This window comes from Setaria viridis, chromosome 1, assembly GCF_005286985.2.
Source record: "Setaria viridis chromosome 1, Setaria_viridis_v4.0, whole genome shotgun sequence".
NCBI classification, from domain to species: domain Eukaryota; kingdom Viridiplantae; phylum Streptophyta; class Magnoliopsida; order Poales; family Poaceae; genus Setaria; species Setaria viridis.
In genome coordinates, this window is record NC_048263.2 from 30,694,940 (window position 1) to 30,707,068 (window position 12,129).

A 12,129-nucleotide genomic window follows, 5' to 3' on the forward strand; every position below is an offset into this window, starting at 1 on the left:
GGATTATTATTTCCATAGAGAAGGGTAAATGTAGCTGCCTTCTAATATTGAGGAAGATGGAGAGGACCGATCTGGTGGAGGGGTAAGCGATACCGACCGAGCGCCAACATGCCTTGGCAAAGTTGCATCGTAGGAAGAGATGTGCTGCCGTCTCACGTTTTTGTAGGATGCACATTTCACACGCTGTGGAATCCAAAGCCATGGATCTCCTGCTGAGGACATCTTTGGTGTTGACTCTGTCCTTCATGAGTAGCCAAAAGAAGATTTTGTGTTTGTTTTGACATTTTGATCTCCATAACCAGCTGAATATTGGGTGAGCTCCTCTTTCCCCAATAAGGATTTTGTATGTCTTAGAGGTTGAGAAGATAGGATTACCCCAGGTGTACACCCATATATCTTGGGGCAGTGAATTGTCTATCTGATGTAAGATTCTCTGTAATTGTGTGAGCTGATCATGTGCCTCTGCTGACAAAGGTATCTGCACTGTGTCCAGCAAAGAGCCTTGCAAGACCTTCTTGAGCGTGATTCTTTCATCTTTTGCATAGGAAGCTAGCTGTGGGAGATCACGAGATAGGAGATGGCTGTTCCAAGTATCTTTCCAGAACAGGACTGTGCCACCATCAGAGACTCTAGCAGACGCTATTCCCTTGTATAAAGCGATGAGTTTCACTATGTCTCGCCACCAGAAGGAACCTTTCCTACGTCCTCCAGGGAGATTACCGTGTTGATAATAGCTTTCCCATAGAAGGTGTACCCAGGGAGTGTCCTCTTGGGAGTAAAACTTGTGCAGGAATTTGAGCAGAAGAGCTTCATTTTGATTCTGGAGGTTGATGACCCCCAAACCCCCTTGTTTCTTGGGCAGACACACCAAAGGCCAAGCCGCTTTAGATGGTTTCCTAGATGTCAAGTCTGAACCTCTCCAGAGGCAATGCTTTCTGAATTTATCAATCTGTGCAATAACCCCTTTTGGAAGCTTAAAGGTGGCCATATGAAACATTACTGTTGATGTTAAAACCGAATTGACAAGATGTAGTTTTCCACCTTGGGATAACATAGAAGAAATACCACCCAACTTTCTTTCAACCTTCTTAATAACTGGGAGGAAGTCTTCAAATTTTGGTTTGGTCATTCCCAGGGGCAAGCCAAGATAAGTAAAGGGGAGGGAACCAGCTTGACAATTGAGCACATTGGCTAGAATCTGCAGGGTTTCTGGACTTGTGTTTATGGGAACCATAACTGTTTTGGCAAAGTTGACCTTCAAACCAGTAGATTCAGCAAACATGTCTAGGATGGATTTTAAGTGTAGAAGTTGACTTTGATCTGCTTCCATGATTAACAGAGTGTCATCTGCATATTGAATGACAGGGAAATCTGTGCCCGCTCCATTTTCAATGGGCAAACGAATTCTGCCTTCCTCTTTGGCTCTATTTATGATGGACTGTAAGAGGTCTGCCGCTAACACAAAGAGAAGTGGCGAAAGAGGATCACCCTGTCTGACTCCCCTCTTGCAGTGAAAAACTTTCCCCGGGACCCCATTCAGAATTACCGAGGATGTTCCTGAGGTAAGAATGCTTTCAATCCATTTGATCCATCTGTTTCCAAAGCCCTTATGCTTTAGGATTTCCAGTATTGCCCGATGTTCAATTTTGTCAAAGGCCTTTTCAAAATCCAGTTTAAGAATGACCAAGTCCTTCCTAGAGGCTTTACAGATGTGCAGGAACTCAAAAGCCCATGCCAAGCAGTTCTGGATGCTTCTGGTCTTAATGAAACCATATTGATTTTTATGAACTAGTTCTGGAATGACCTTCTGAAGTCTTTCAGCTAGAATTTTTGTGATAAGCTTGATTGATGAGTTAAGGAGAGAAATAGGCCTGAAGTCCCCCACCTCCAAAGGACAGTCCTTTTTCGGGATAAGAGTAATATATGAAGAGTTGATACTCCTTACACATACTTCTCCATCATAGAAAGCATCACAAAGGGAGTAGAAATCAGGGGCTATCAGATGCCAGCATTTCTTTATAAACTCACCATTAAAACCATCTGGACCAGGGGATTTGTTAGCAGGTAAATCCTTAATAACATTATCAATTTCCTGTCTTGAAAAGGGTGATTCCAACCGCTCCAGGTGATTTGAGGGGATTAGAAGGGATTGGAGGTCAAAGTACATATGAGTGAAATTGCTCCTGCCCATCCTGTCTCTGAAGGCTTCCCACAGCAAGGTAGCTTTGACGTGATGATCCTTAAATTGCTGGCCGGATTGGTCTTGGAGACAGGTGATATGATTGAGCTTGTTTCTGATAGAGGCCCTTGCATGGAAGAAGTGAGTGCTTTCATCTCCCAGTTTAACCCAATTGATGGAGCTTCTCTGCTTCCAGTAAATCTTCTGTTGTTGTAAAAGAGAGGTCAGATGTGAAGAGATTACATCCCTGAAATTCCACTCCTCCAGAGTTAGATCTCTGAATTCTTCCATGACATCAAGGAAGAAAAGCACATCCTTTGTGTTTTGAATAGTTTTGGCTAAACTCTGCAGATTTGATTTCCAAGCTCTCAGCTCCTTTCGTAGATTCTTGAATTTAGCTCCAATGATCCTAGCCTTGTCACTATAAGGTGGGTCATAGTTCCAACCCCTTTGCAATAGTACTGGGAATTGCTCGTGATGTAGCCAATAGTTTTCAAACCTGAACAGCTGAGGTGCTGGAATGTGGGTTGAAGCTGAAATAACACAGGGATTATGATCCGATGAATCTCTAGAAAGGACAGAGGCACAAGTGTTGGGGTATTTGGATATCCAGGATGAGGAAGAGAAAAACCAGTCTAATTTCTCCAGGAGGGGACTGACTTGTTTGTTGGTCCAGGTGTATTTTCCCCCTTTTAACTGAATTTCATTTAGACTTAAACGGCTGATGGCATCATTGAAGAGAAACATATCTTGAAGATTACCCCTGGCTTATTTCTATTTTCCGGCCTTCTTAAGAGATTAAAGTCACCCACAACGAGCCAACGTTCCTCCTCAGGCATATCAATTCGTTTGAACCACCTTAAGAATTCAACTTTTCCATCTGGGGTATAGGGGGCATAGATGTTTGTTATAATCCAGGAGTCCCCAGAGAGTTTGCAATGAAATTCTATGGACTGAGCAAACCTATTCTGAAAGAGAGGTTCTCCTCTGAGTTTATCATTATTCCAAAAGACCAATAAACCACCTGAATTCCCAATTGACGGGACAAAATCAAACTGATTGAACTTTGTGCAACAAAAATTCCTCAGATAGGCTTCAGAGAAGGAGTCTCTTTTAGTTTCTTGTAAGCAGATAATATCAGCCTTAGATTCAGCGATTTTACTTCTAATGGCATTCCATCTAGTCACCGAATTGATGCCCCTCACATTCCAAGACAAAATATTCCATGATCTTCTAGTATTCATTTAAACCAGGGGGGAGCTAACTGAATCTTTATGCCTATCTTCATGAAACATAAGAGGCAAGAAACAAAAGGGGGGTAAAAGGCACGGCTGATGAGCAAACGACTGAGGCACATAAAATCCAGCAACTTCCAGAAAAGATAACCGACCACAAAGAGGAATGGCCATACAAGTTTTATGGGACGACATAAAAGAGTTCATCACAGAGTCACTAGATAAGCAGGTCCAAAGAGTTAACCACATAGCCAACATAAGACAAAAGACATGAAAGCGGCCTCAGATCTCCTTAGACTCCGTTGGAGCTGTTGGACGAAGCTTCTGACAGGGCCTCCTTCCCCTTGCTGTGGGCTTCAGAAAATCTTGTGGTCGTCGTCCTCCCTATGGGCTTCTGAGATCCTGAGTTGAAGGACAGCTTTCCCGGGCCAATCTTAGTTCTGTCGAGCGCACACACCTTTGTACCTAAGCTCTGGATGGCATCAGCGCTGATTGTAGGTGGGCAAGCAGTGCAAGATAAGCATGTGTTGTCCTGACAAGAAGATCTGCGGAAACCTTTGCTCTTAGCTTTGATGCGGTCGCTCCTTCTGACCGAGGATTCACATTCTGGTGCCGCTTTGATGCCCAAACGAACTCTGGCTTTCTTAGGTGACCTTGCTTCCTTCAAATCAGGTTTAGCTGTCTTACAGAGTCCAGGAGTCGAGGTTCCCACCTCTTCCTGAGAGAGCGAGCAGATGAAGGGAGTAGAACTTGGGCATTTCTGAGGAATAGCAAAAGCCATCAAAGCTGTCTGGTTGGAGCACGAGAGCAAAAATTCCCAGGTCTTGGAGGCCAGAAACTGCTTAGCCCAATCAAATGTTCTGGAGACATGAGCATATTAATGAAGAAAGCAGCCCAATCAGAAGGTATCTGGGTCACCTGCTCAGGACATCCAACAGGAGAGAAGTGTTGGGCCCAAAGTCTATAAACATTGGGGTTCTGCCCAGGCCTTTGCTTTTCCATGTTAAAGTCCTTGGGAGTGGAAAGACAGTCTGGTAAGAGCGATGACATGCTGCCCGTGATATTCCTGGGCAAGTGGGAAAAGTTCACCTGCTGATCTTGAGTGAGGACCATGTTTATATTGAGATTAATAAACAGATGACCCTCCTGGGCCACATTCTGACCAAGACCCACTCCCTCTTGAATAGGAGCCTGCAGCCCAAGGACAACTTCCTGGGCACCTTGATTCCCTTCCTGAGCCCCCATCTGGACCATGTTGCCATGTTGAGCCCCCATCTGCTGTGCATGAAAATCCAAGGGGTGACCCATTTGGGGTGGTGGTGCAATAGGATCCAGCACAATGGCTTGAGGTGAACCCTCATTGAAGACCACCATAGGCAGCAGAGGTGCTTCCAAATCAGGAGATGGAGAAGCCTGTGGCAGTGGAGACAGGTGGAGGTGAAGGTCCAATTCCACTTGCTGCTCCTCCTCCTGATGAATAACCTGAGCTTCCTCTAAAAGGATATCCAGCATATCTTCATCATCAAGATCTTCCTCGTCACCAATATCCTCCATGAAATCGTCTTCCTGCATGTTCTGGTTGTTCTGGTCGTCCTGTGGGTTGTCATTTAGATCAGGAATACCCCCATCCTGTTGAATGTCCGGGTTCTGAAAATTATCAAGCTGATTTGGTGGGCCTTGAGGCTGGATGCCTGGAAAAACAAAGTTGTCATCTAGCCCCCCTGGGGGTATATCCTCATCCTGCAGAAATCCCCCCAACAAGTTCTGCTGCAAAATTTCACATTGGACCGTGAACGAAACACCTTCAAAGTCATCTCCTTCAGAAAGGATAAGGTAATGCGGTATATCCGTAAGCTCCGTCACTCTTGCTTTTATAATTACTCTTGCCAGCACATTATCCTTTTGCCAGAGAATCATTCGGCCAAAAGATCGGATGGCATCTTCAATTTCGTGGACTGAGCAGCTATCTAGCGGGAACCCGATGAGCATTAGCCAGCATTCTCTGTTAAAAGTAACCCTTCTAGCATTAGCTGCTCTATTGTGCTGAACAAACGAAAAAGCGAACCCATTGCGAAAATGAGGGCTTTGAGCGATTAAAGCATCTCTGTCTGACGGACGACCCAACCGAACATAGGCTTGCCCCCTTCCAAAGGGACACCGCTGAACATCAAGAACCTCAAGCCCCAAATCATGTTCCAGGAATTGTAAAATGACATTGCGCAGAGGACCAAAGAGAATCTCACCAGGGGGAAGATTTGTCACAGTGACAATGGCCAGATTCTCATTTCTTGGAGTCGCCCTGGGGTGGACGACCCTAGCAAATTGCTGGCGACCATGAATAATGACTCTGTTGAACCCTGCTAGCATCATCGGCTGAGGGTCTATGTTGAGGAAAGCCATGGGTGCTGAGGGGAGAGGTGGAGGACAGCAGGTGGCGATGTTCTCTGGAGTTGGGGGGAACTGTTGCAGAGCGGGGGGACCCAACGAAGACGAAGGGGTCAGAGGGGGAGCGACGGTTGCAATTTTGGGCAGAGGAACATGAGGTTGAGCAGGTGAGGTGGGCCGCTGTCCTGGAGATGGGCCGGCCTTGAACCAAGTGAAGTGGCAATTGGAGGGCCAATCTCCGGCTGAGAGGCAAGGAGAAAAAGTACAGCCGAAAGAGTCACCACAGCGCTTAATGAAACCTTGGAGATCGTGGTAAGCTTTGCAGTCATTACGGGTGTGCCCCTTCTTTTTACAGTGCCAGCAGCAGATACGGCTGACACAAGAGGATCTTAGGTGGTTGGGAGATTGACATCGGGAACACCTGAGATCTCTAGAGCCAGCAACATCAAAGCTAGAGATCCTAGAAACTGAAGGCCCACGCCCTACAACCGGCCTATTATCCCGCACTTTTGACCGATTCAAACCTGGGATGACCAGAGGTTGGAAAACCGACTGTCTGACTTTCTTCGGAGCCAACGGCAAGGGTCGATCAGAGGTCAAGGAGGTGCCATCCAGAGAAGCTGAATTGCGAAAAAGAGGTCGATCTCCAAGAGGAACCAAATTGACACCCGAGAGGGGAGAAGCATTGTTCAAATTCAACTTGACAGTTTCCGCATAAGACCGGGAGAAACCCGAAGAAGAGTAGGCTTTTGATGCCAAAGAGGGGGAACTATCATTATGAAAACCCTTAGCTGCTTGAGAGGAGCTTCCATAGGAACGAAAACCAGAGAGAGCTTGAGAAGTCTTATCATAATTAACCGATTTGTTGAAGTCAACGTTCCGGGGATCATCGGATTTCAAAATAGCCTGATCAGCAGCAAGAGAAACCGCTTTTCCTTTTCTGGGGCGCACAAGCTCCCAGTGATAAGCAGGCCCAGAATCTTTCTTGGCAAAGGAGAATGCCTGCGCTAGCCCGGAGGAATTGTTGAAGAAAAACCCAACATGAAAACCATCACAAGAGAAATCCTTGAGGTCCATACAGAGAAAGCCAACATGCTTAGAGGATACATGAAACTTGAAGACTTGATGGCCCAGATGAGAAACGTGAAAACCCGAAGCAGGCCCGCCAAGAATCGCTTGGAGACAACAGCTCACGGAAGACGGAGTCAGCCTGAAATTGTTCCTGCTGAACGCTATCACCAAAGAGAACCCTTGATGCTGAGCAGACGGGGGTTGGACCACTTGGGATCCAAGCAGATCTCTCACCTTGGCAGCAAAGGCAAAACCATGACTCTGGACGAACTTGAAAGAGGCCATGAAGACAAACCCAAGAAGAACCAAGAGCAGGGAGAAAGACCAGCAGACAAAAGAGATCAGTCACCAGGGATGGTGAGAAACTAGAGGCCTGGCAAACATCTCTGGGGAAAAGGACAGCGGGACCAGAGGAAACACCAACTGAGAGCACTCCAGCATGGAGTTACCTGACCGACACCAGCCGACCGGCCGACTAGGGGAGGCGGAGGCCGTGGCCATGGCCATAGCCATGGCGGCGAGGTCCGCTCTCGCTCTCAGCCTCCGAGCTCAGAGAGTGCCGTCACTTTGGCTATCCCCTCTCGTCGCAAGAAAGGATTCATCCGTCCTTCCACCAATCACTTCACAGAATAAGGGCTATTGAGATCATTTCATACCGGGTGTGTAGCCGAAGATCGGACATGTGCCGGGCCACGTGCGCTGCTCGCAGATGATGCGTCGCCACCCACCCGCCCGCCGTGCCTCCGCGCATGGAGCGGCCGAGATTTACCTGCAATTGCACGGTGCCGCTGCGGTCGAGGTGGAGGCACTCCAGCGCTAGCGCTACTGTGTGGCTGGCTTGCTGTCATGGTATCATTGGGCAAGGCCGAATGTGTTCTGTGTTTTGGGCCACTGCCCACTGGTGTGTCATTTTGAGCCTGACCCCTGACGACGGCGCGGGTTCCATTTGTGTTGAGCGCTTGTGTGTGTGTGTGGGGGGGGGGGGGGGGGCATCGTGGTCCCTCAAGTCTGGTAGACCTGGATTTCATCGCATGAGGATGGATTTTTTTTCTCTTTAAAAAAGTTTATTTTTTGTCAAATTGGGTATTTGGATGGTGCTACTACCAACCATGCATGTCCAGCGACGCTAACAAAAAGTGGGGGAAAAACACTTGACATGTTGACGGATTATTTGGCCTCGAGTCTGTCCTCCACGTCTCTGCAAAAGCTTGTGCATGTGCAAAACCCCGTGGTCCGTAGAGAAGTACGCCAGCATGCAATTGGCCCTTGAGTGTTGAGTCTCAAACAGAAAGAACATCGGTCACTCCAGTAAGGCATGCTAATGTACAATGGTGTCGAGAAATTTTGCAGTAACAATTCGTATCTACGAGTAATTCAGAGGTCAAGGGGACTTCGGAGTTCAGGTATCCTTTCCTTGTAGAGTTAAGTGGTTTCTGAATAGACGATTTATCTCACTCGCTAGATATTGTCTCCAATTCTTCGTACAATACTCTCTTTTCAAAAAAAAAATAATCTTCGTACAATACTCACCAGTAGCAAAATCGTGAGCGGCATCCGTGATACATCCAGATTCGAATATCGAATACTTACAAGTTTACTTGACCCGCTGCGTTGTCTAGGAAAACAATGAGTAAATCACATCCACAAAATATAGTCTGAAAAATTGATTTGGAAACGAGAATCCTGTAGACGCAAACAATTCCACGAGCCGAGTTTTGTCAGAATCGCAGGCGGACGAGACGTGTAACACGTCAGTGCGTAAAAATCGTTGTCCTGTTCAGGCTGAAAAGCACACGCAGGAGCAGGAGTAGCAGTAGACCACCGGCGGGATGTGCTAGCTGCTGCCAGGACATGCCCGGATTTGGTAAGAAATTCCCTAGAGTTTCTTACGAGGATAAGCTACAGAAAACTTCTCAGAGTTCAACCTGATTGGGAGGGGTAGCTATGGTTCAGTGTACAGAGGAAAGTTAACTCAAGCTAAAATGCAAGTGGCTATCTAGGTTCCGCGGGTCACTGGAGCGGCCAGTAGAGCTGTCCACCAACTATATTAGGAATCATGCCTGTCCCAATGGCTCGGGTCAATATTTGGACATCTTATCCATGTACTCATCTCGATCGATTGTTCTTGCAAAGTTGCAGTCGGCGAAAAGATGATGCCCATATCCTGTCTTGTATAGCCAGCCAACTAAAGAACTTGCACTTTAGAGGCGTTCATGTTTTCCAAATTAGGTTCTCAAAATTAGTCTCCGTGGATCCTATGAGTTGTGCTCGATAGGCCGACTGTGAGTTGTACTTCCCGTCTGCCGTGAGCTTCCATGCGATGGTGTCCGGGAGACCCAATCTTAGCTGCAGTCGGCTGACCTTGATCCATAATCGATGATACTCAATAAAATGTGCCACGGAGAAACCTTGATGTAGAAGGTTTAAATCTCGTATCCATGTGTCGCCCGTCATCGCATCTATAGCGTCTTGTTCTTTCTTCTGGAGATGTGAAATAGGTTCGGCACCATGTCCCTAGGCCTTTGTCCATGTACCCAGCCGCTGTCCTAGAATGATATTTTCTTGCCGTCTCCAATTGTAATCGTGGTTGCCGCAGCAAAAAGCTTACGGTCAGCTTGGGAGCAATGTATCTTGCGTCCCTCCCAAGATGGCCCTTCATTCATCCAATCCTGCCAAAACCAACACAGACGTAAAGCTCTGGAAAACTTTCCGAGGTGCAGTACTCCGAGTCTGCCCCCGTTCCTAGGCATTGCTGATCACGCCCAATTCACCTTGCACTTGCCGCCTGTGATTGGTTTCATTCTTGCCCATAGGAATTGTTTCTGCTTAGCATTAATGGTCTTCATTATTTCTTTAGGTGCTTTGAGAGCTATCAGCAGATAAACCGGTTGTGCGGTTAGGATGGATTTAACCAATGTGAGCCTCCCGGCTGCCGTCAAATTTCTTCTACTCCAACTGCTTAGCTTGCCAACTACCTTGTCCGCTAGCAGTTGGAAGTCGACCGCCTTCAGGCGCACCGTGGATAGTGGTAGGCCTAGATATTTGATCGGGAAGGTGCCACACTTTGCCGGTAGATTCTCCAATACCTCGCTCAATTGTACGCCTTCACAACAGATAGGGACGGCTGTTGATTTGCGGAAATTTGTTTTGAGCCCTGTTACTTCTCCAAACATTCCCAAAATGTTGACTAACACATCTATTTCCACTTTCCTTGGCGCTATAAACATCACCGCATCGTGATGTACGGCATGACGGTACCCTTCCACATAGTCTGCTAAGGACTCCCATATCGGTTGCCAAATCTAAAAGCCTTTGCAGCGGGTCGATCGCTATGACAAAGAGCAGCGGGGACAGTGGATCGCGTTGCAGTAAGCCTCTACTATGCTTTATAGGCGGATTTTGGATGCCATTTAGTAGGATGCGTGCGGATGAAGTGGACAGTAGCGTGTGGGGAAGCCTAGGTGGCACAGAAGCGATAAAGGTAATCCCATCGAATGGAGTCGAAGGCTTTTGTAATGTCCAATTTGAGGAAGGCGGCCTGCACTTTGTTTCTACAATATTGTCTAGCCGTGTTTTGCACCGTCATGAAGTTGTCATGAATACTCTATCTCTTAATGAAAGCACTTTGACATTTGTAGATAATTGAGTTCATGTGTGGTTGTAATCTAATTGTCAATGCTTTCGTGATGATCTTGATGAAGGAGTGGATGAGGCTTATTGGCCTGAAGTCCTGTATGGTGTTCGCTCCCTCTTTCTTTGGAATTAGGATGATATTAGCTGTGTTAATTAGTTGGAGTTTGTTGCACCGGATACAGTAGAACACGTTTACCGCTGCCATTACATCTTGTTTGATGATATCCCAGTATGATTTTAGGACTAATCCTGTGAATCCATCTAGTCCTAGGGCTCTATCACTCGGCATGTTGTGGATGGCTTGCTTGATTTCCTCTTCGGAGAACGTTGAGTCCAGTGAGGATAGATCATGCGGGTTGAGGTGAAGAAGGTCCCAATTGAAGTCCGCGCCATGTGGCTGAGGCTGCTACATGGTTGCTCTAAAAAAGTTCTGGATCTCAACGGATTTTTCATCGTGTGTGCATGCCCATCCATTCTCCTTTTTAAGTTTCTGGATGTAATTTTTCCGTCACCTGGAGTTGATCCACCGATGAAAGAAACGCGTATTGGCATCTTCTAGTTTAAGGTTCGTTATTCTGCTTGCTTGATTCTTACGTGCGCGTTCAATGACAGCTAGTCCCATGGCTCTTAATTTGAGTCGGCTACATAGGAGCTGCTTGGCCTCCGTAAGCGGTCAGTGTTGTTGTGCTATGTCCAACCTCAGTATCACTTCTAGGGTCATATGCAGCTGCATTTTCACATTTGGTATGAGGCGGCTGCTCCACTCCTTCAGTGCAACGGCTGTGGCATGTAGCTTGTGATAGAGTCTATGGAAAGGCTCGACGTGTGGTGACTGCATGTTCCATGCTCGGGTTACTGTTTCCTTGAATCCTGGAAGTATTGTCTAGAAATTCTCGAATTTGAAGGATTTGGGGCATCTTGGCCCACTCTGGTTGGAAAGCAAGATAGGACAGTGGTTAGATAAGGAAGTTGATAGGGCGTGCAGGACATGAGGACTGAAGGCATCTTCCCATTCCGCATTTGCAAAAACTCTGTCAAGCCTAACAAGGGTCAGATTACGTCTTTCATTGCTCCAAGTGAATCTTCTATTTTGCAGATGAATCTCACGTAAATCACTATCGTCAAGTGCCTATTTGAACAAGTTCATAAGCCTCAAGTTCAGTTTGTTGTTATTTTTGTCGCTCGCTTTGTATACGAGGTTGAAGTCACCTAGGACTAGCCATTGAGAGCCATGAGGAGGCTTTTGCGCTTGTAGTTCTGCTAGAAATTGCGGTTTGTCGTTGGATCCGGTTGGGCCGTAAACCACTGAGAGTGTGAAGAAGTTTGCCGTTTCATGCATTGTTACCCTTGCTGTTATATGATATTCTCCTACGATTATGTCAGTGAGCGCGACGTGAGTGCTATTCCACAACAGTAGGATACCGCAGCTGGTGCTAGAGAGGCCCCCAGCTGGTTTGTAGGAGTAGCTGTCAAGCCTGTAACCCCCTATATATGCGGCTGTAAATTTGTCAATGATGCTTAGCTTTGTTTCTTGTAGGCACGCAATGTGGCATAGCGTGTTAGAGATCGTCTCCCATACCGTGTCCCTCCTTGCTCTCTGATTTAAGCCTCTCACCTCCTCGCTCT